The sequence below is a fragment of the Symphalangus syndactylus genome, chromosome 6, assembly GCF_028878055.3.
Source record: "Symphalangus syndactylus isolate Jambi chromosome 6, NHGRI_mSymSyn1-v2.1_pri, whole genome shotgun sequence".
NCBI lineage: Eukaryota > Metazoa > Chordata > Mammalia > Primates > Hylobatidae > Symphalangus > Symphalangus syndactylus.
In genome coordinates this window covers 131,082,877-131,090,217 of record NC_072428.2, presented here as the reverse complement: position 1 = coordinate 131,090,217, position 7,341 = coordinate 131,082,877, and the positions used below count along the sequence as shown (strand labels likewise).

Genomic DNA, 7,341 nt, shown 5'->3' with positions numbered 1-7,341 from the left:
CCCAGTAGGGACAGACTGACACCTCATTCAACCAGGTACTCCTCTGAGACAAAACTTTCACAGGAACTATCAGACAGCTGAATTTGTGGTCTCACGAAAATCCGCTGTTCTGCAGCCACCGCTGCTGACACCCAGCCAAACAGGGTCTGGAGTGGACCTCTAGTAAACTCCAACAGACCTGCAGCTGAGGGTCTTGTCTGGTAGAAGGAAAATTAACAAACAGAAAGGACATCCACACCAAAAACCCATCTGTACATCATCATCATCGAAGACAAAAAGTAGACAAAACCACAAAGATGGGGAAAAAAAAGACCAAAAAAACTGGAAACTCTAAAAAACAGAGCACCTCTCCTCCTCCAAAGGAACGCAGTTCCTCACCAGCAACGGAACAAAGCTGGATGGAGGATGACTTTGATGAGTTGAGAGAAGAAGGCTTCAGACGATCAAACTACTCTGAGCTACGAGAGGAAATTCAAAACAATAGCAAAGAAGTTAAAAACTTTGAAAAAAAATTAGAAGAATGGATAACTAGAATAACCAATGGAGAGAAGGGCTTAAAGGAGCTGATGGAGCTGAAAGCCAAGTTTCGAGAACTACGCGAAGAATGCAGAAGCCTCAGTAGCAGATGCGATCAACTGGAAGAAAGGGTATCGCTGATAGAAGATAAAATGAATGAAATGAAGAGAGAAGGGAAGTTTAGAGAAAAAAGAATAAAAAGAAATGAACAAAGCCTCCAAGAAATTTGGGACTATGTGAAAAGACCAAACCTACGTCTGATTGGTGTACCTGAAAATGATGGGGAGAATGGAACCAAGTTGGAAAACACTCTGCAAGATATTATCCAGGAGAACTTCCCCAATCTAGCAAGGCAGGCCAGCATTCAGATTCAGGAAATACAGAGAACGCCACAAAGATACTCCTCGAGAAGGGCAACTCCAAGACACATAATTGTCAGATTCACCAAAGTTGAAATGAAGGAAAAAATGTTAAGGGCAGCCAGAGAGAAAGGTCGGGTTACCCACAAAGGGAAGCCCCTCAGACTAACAGCTGATCTCTCAGCAGAAACTCTACAAGCCAGAAGAGAGTGGGGGCCGATATTCAACATTCTTAAAGAAAAGAATTTTCAACCCAGAATTTCCTATCCCACCAAACTAAGCTTCATAAGTGAAGGAGAAATAAAATACTTTACAGACAAGCAAACGCTGAGTGATTTTGTCACCACCAGGCCTGCCCTAAAAGAGCTCCTGAAGGAAGCACTAAACATGGAAAGGAACAACCGGTACCAGCCCCTGCAAAAACATGCCAAATTGTAAAGACCATCGAGGCTAGGAAGAAACTATAGCAACTAACGAGCAAAATAACCAACTAACATCATAATGACAGGATCAGATTCACACATAACAATATTCACGTTAAATGTAAATGGGCTAAATGCTCCAATCAAAAGACACAGACTGGCAAACTGGATAAGGAGTCAGGACCCATCAGTGTGCTGTATTCAGGAAACCCATCTCACGTGCAGAGACACACATAGACTCAAAATAAAGGGATGGAGGAAGATCTATCAAGCAACTGGAAAACAAAAACAGGCAGGGGTTGCAATCCTAGTCTCTGATAAAATAGACTTTAAACCAACAAAGATCAAAAGAGACAAAGAAGGCCATTACATAATGGTAAAGGGATCAATTCAACAAGAAGAGCTAACTATCCTAAATATATATGCACCCAACACAGGAGCACCCAGATTCATAAAGCAAGTCCTCAGTGACCTACAAAGGGACTTAAACTCCCACACAATAATAATGGGAGATTTTAACACCCCACTGTCAGCATTAGACAGATCAACGAGACAGAAAGTTAACAAGGATATCCAGGAATTGAACTCAGCTCTACATAAAGTGGACCTAATAGACATCTACAGAACTCTCCACCCCAAATCAACAGAATATACATTTTTTTCAGCACCACACCACACCTATTCCAAAATTGACCACATAGTTGGAAGCAAATGTAAAAGAACAGAGATTATAACAAACTGTCTCTCAGACCACAGTGCAATCAAACTAGAACTCAGGATTAAGAAACTCACTCAAAACCGCTCAACTACATGGAAACTGAACAACCTGCTCCTGAATGACTATTGGGTACATAATGAAATGAAGGCAGAAATAAAGATGTTCTTTGAAACCAACGAGAACAAAGACACAACATACCAGAATCTCTGGGACACGTTCAAAGCAGTGTGTAGAGGGAAATTTATAGCACTAAATGCCCACAAGAGAAAGCAGGAAAGATCCAAAATTGACACCCTAACATCACAATTAAAAGAACTAGAAAAGCAAGAGCAAACACATTCAAAAGCTAGCAGAAGGCTAGAAATAACTAAAATCAGAGCAGAACTGAAGGAAATAGAGACACAAAAAACCCTTCAAAAAATTAATGAATCCAGGAGCTGGTTTTTTGAAAAGATCAACAAAATTGATGGACCACTAGCAAGACTAATAAAGAAGAAAAGAGAGAAGAATCAAATAGATGCAATAAAAAACGAAAAAGGGGATATCACCACCGATCCCACAGAAATACAATCTACCATCAGAGAATACTACAAACACCTCTATGCAAATAAACTAGAAAATCTAGAAGAAATGGATAAATTCCTCGACAAATACACCCTCCCAAGACTAAACCAGGAAGAAATTGAATCTCTGAATAGACCAATAACAGGTTCTGAAATTGTGGCAATAATCAATAGCTTACCAACCAAAAAGAGTCCAGGACCTGATGGATTCACAGCTGAATTCTACCAGAGGTACAAGGAGGAACTGGTACCATTCCTTCTGAAACTATTCCAATCAATAGAAAAAGAGGGAATCCTCCCTAACACATTTTACGAAGCCAGCATCGTCCTGATACCAAAACCTGGCAGAGACATAACCAAAAAAGAGAATTTCAGACCAATATCCTTGATGAACATTGATGCAAAAATCCTCAATAAAATACTGGCAAACCGAATCCAGCAGCACATCAAAAAGCTTATCCACCATGATCAAGTGGGCTTCATCCCTGGGATGCAAGGCTGGTTCAACATACACAAATCAATAAATGTAATCCAGCATATAAACAGAACCAAAGACAAAAACCACATGATTATCTCAATAGATGCAGAAAAGGCCTTTGACAAAATTCAACAACCCTTCATGCTAAAAACTCTCAATAAATTAGGTATTGATGGGACATATCTCAAAATAATAAGAGCTATCTACGACAAACCCACAGCCAATATCATACCGAATGGGCAAAAACTGGAAGCATTCCCTCTGAAAACTGGCACAAGACAGGGATGCCCTCTCTCACCGCTCCTATTCAACATAGTGCTGGAAGTTCTGGCCAGAGCAATCAGGCAGGAGAAGGAAATAAAGGGTATTCAATTAGGAAAAGAGGAAGTCAAATTGTCCCTGTTTGCAGATGACATGATTGTATATCTAGAAAACCCCATTGTCTCAGCCCAAAATCTCCTTAAGCTGATTAGCAACTTCAGCAAAGTCTCAGGATACAAAATTAATGTACAAAAATCACAAGCATTCTTGTACACCAATAACAGACAAACAGAGAGCCAAATCATGAGTGAACTCCCATTCACAATTGCTTCAAAGAGAATAAAATACCTAGGAATCCAACTTACAAGGGATGTGATGGACCTCTTCAAGGAGAACTACAAACCACTGCTCAATGAAATAAAAGAGGATACAAACAAATGGAAGAACATTCCATGCTCATGGGTTGGAAGAATCAATATCGTGAAAATGTCCATACTGCCCAAGGTAATTTATAGATTCAATGCCATCCCCATCAAGCTACCAATGACTTTCTTCACAGAATTGGAAAAAACAACTTTAAAGTTCATATGGAACCAAAAAAGAGCCCGCATCGCCAAGTCAATCCTAAGCCAAAAGAACAAAGCTGGAGGCATCACGCTACCTGACTTTAAACTGTACTACAAGGCTACAGTAACCAAAACAGCATGGTACTGGTACCACAACAGAGACATAGATCAATGGAACAGAACAGAGCCCTCAGAAATGATGCCGCATAGCTACAACTATCTGATCTTTGACAAACCTGACAAAAACAAGAAATGGGGAAAGGATTCCCTATTTAATAAATGGTGCTGGGAAAACTGGCTAGCCATATGTAGAAAGCTGCAACTGGATCCCTTCCTTACACCTTATACAAAAATTAATTCAAGATGGATTAAAGACTTATATGTTAGACCTAAAACCATTAAAATCCTACAAGAAAACCTAGGCAATACCATTCAGGACATAGGCGTGGGCAAGGACTTCATGTCTAAAACACCAAAAGCAATGGCAACAAAAGCCAAAATCGACAAATGGGATCTCATTAAACTAAAGAGCTTCTGCACAGCAAAAGAAACTATCATCAGAGTGAACAGGCAACCTACACAATGGGAGAAAATTTTTGCAACCTACTCATCTGACAAAGGGCTAATATCCAGAATCTACAATGAACTCAAACAAATTTACAAGAAAAAAACAAACAACCCCATCAAAAAGTGGGCAGAGGACATAAACAGACACTTCTCAAAAGAAGACATTTATGCAGCCAAAAAACACATGAAGAAATGCTCCTCATCACTGGCCATCAGAGAAATGCAAATCAAAACCACAGTGAGATACCATCTCACACCAGTTAGAATGGCCATCATTAAAAAATCAGGAAACAACAGGTGCTGGAGAGGATGTGGAGAAATAGGAACACTTTTACACTGTTGGTGGGACTGTAAACTAGTTCAACCATTGTGGAAGTCAGTGTGGCGATTCCTCAGGGATCTCGAACTAGAAATACCATTTGACCCAGCCATCCCATTACTGGGTATATACCCAAAGGACTATAAATCATGCTGCTATAAAGACACATGCACACGTATGTTTATTGCGGCACTATTCACAATAGCAAAGAGTTGGAACCAACCCAAATGTCCAACAACGATAGACTGGATTAAGAAAATGTGGCACATATACACCATGGAATACTATGCAGCCATAAAAAATGATGAGTTCGTGTCCTTTGTAGGGACATGGATGAAACTGGAAACCATCATTCTCAGTAAACTATCGCAAGGACAAAAAACCAAACACCGCATGTTCTCACTCATAGGTGGGAATTGAACAATGAGAACTCATGGACACAGGAAGGGGAACATCACGCTCCGGGGACTGTTGTGAGGTGGGGGGAGGGGGGAGGGACAGCCTTAGGAGATACACCTAATGCTAAATGACGAATTAATGGGTGCAGGAAATCAACATGGCACATGGATACATATGTAACAAACCTGCACATTGTGCACATGTACCCTAAAACCCTAAAGTATAATAAAAAAAAAAAAAAAAAAAAAAAAAGAATGCAGTGAAATACTCAAACAGATACTGGTAAGTGCAAAAAGTAGGATGTAAAACTGTGAGTAAAATCTGATCCAAATTTTGTGAAGAAAAATAAATGACAAGGAAATATACCACAATGTTAGGATTATTTCTGGGTTATTTTCTCTTTAAGGGTTTTTGTATTTTCTAGATTTCTACAATGAACATGTATTACCATGTAAGAATAATGGCCATATTAAGATAGCAAAGGTACTCACATTCAAAGGCTTATATGTATGATTAATTCTCCATGTAGCCAGCCTTCCCGAAATTCCTACTGAACAAATTCATTCAGAAGCACAAAATCTATAAAGAAGCCATTGACATCCAAAATTAAAAGTACTCTCCATAGAGATAATTTTGCTTCTAAGTGCTTTGAACTATATATTTTTGCCTTACTCTTTTTGACAGTGAAGGGTCTTTTCAGGAGAAAAAAATCATGATTTTTTCCAGGGTTCTCTGTTCATTGCTTTCAATTTTCCATCCTTTTATGACATTTATGAGGCAAAGGCCATCTCCTCCCTCATCTGGTCAGTATGTTTCAGTCTGATGGGCACCTGCTGTAAAAAAGCACAGGTATGGCACAGGACTTTACATGACTTTGCCAAGCTTACAAGGCCAGCTATGGAGGGAACTGACAGGGGTGGAGCTCAATTCAGAACTGAGCTGGGGCAGTGGAGAGGGTAAGTCACCACTCTTGGACTAGTGGTGTCACAGAAACAGAATCAAGAAGCAAAATAATGGGACCCCAAACATCCACATGAGGAAAGAAAAAAGGCCAGAGAGGAGGCAGGAATTATGAACAGAAAGCAAGATTCTGGAACAGTGAAAGGACAGTCCTGCAAAGAAAACCAGAACCACTTGAACCTCCTCAGATACCTGAAAGACAGGGCAGGTCAGAAGAAAAGCAATGAGCCAGCTACTCATGAGGCTGAGGCAGGAAAATCGCTTGAACTGGGAAGACAGGGGCTGCAGTGAGCTGAGATCCCGCCACTGCACTCCAGCCTGGGTGACAGAGTGAGATTCCATCTCAAAAAAAAAAAAAAAAAAAAAAAAAAAAACCAACTATGAGCATCCAGCTCCCATTTGTTGGTGACCATCTTCATTTCATCAGATGAAGAGAGTCACTCAGAGAGTGATTTGCCCAAGTTTATTCAACTGATAAACAGTAGGGTGGGGATTTAAAAATCCAGATGTAGCTAACTACAAATCCCACTCTCTGTGCACTATGAATCTGTTTCAATTAGCAATAATCACGCCTCAAATAAACCTCATTGGCTACCTTACTGCCACTGCACAAAGCTTATGACTCTGTTACAGACTACAAAACCAGGCAACAGTGGAAAGGAAGGGACTCCTTAGAATCAGAGATGAAGAAGGCATGGTAAGATTGTGGCTATGATATCCATAATGGTTGACCAACGAACCCCAAGAGGAAATCATCCAACATCACATGCAGCGACTGTTGAAGGATGATGATGATGAGTCTATCTGAAGTCTTTTCTCTTTGTCTTTGATTTTCTGCAGTTTGAATATGATATGGCTACATGTAGATTTTTTATATTTATATTGTTTGGTGTTCTCTGAGCTTCCTAGATCTCTGAGTTGATGTTTTGGAAAGTTCTCAGTCATTATGACTTCAAATAATTTTTTTATTCCTTTCTCTCCTCTCCTTCTGGAAGTCCCATTTTGCATATGTTACATCTTTTGTAATTGTCCTACAGTTCTTGGAACATTAAGTTCCAAGTTTTTATTACAAATATTATTATCGAGCCAGGCCCAGTGGCTCATGCCTGTAATCCCAGCACTTTGGGAGGCTGAGGCGGGCAGATCACAAGGTCAAGAGATCAAGACCATCCTGGCCAACATGGTGAAACCCCGCCTCTACTAAAAATACAAA

At 40.0% G+C, this 7,341-nt stretch overlaps 1 pseudogene; it reads right to left on the bottom strand.

Moving 5' to 3' along the window:
- Positions 1-6,584: 6,584 nt before the first annotated feature.
- Positions 6,585-6,745, bottom strand: LOC129485635 (uncharacterized; annotated as a pseudogene).
- Positions 6,746-7,341: the final 596 nt, after the last annotated feature.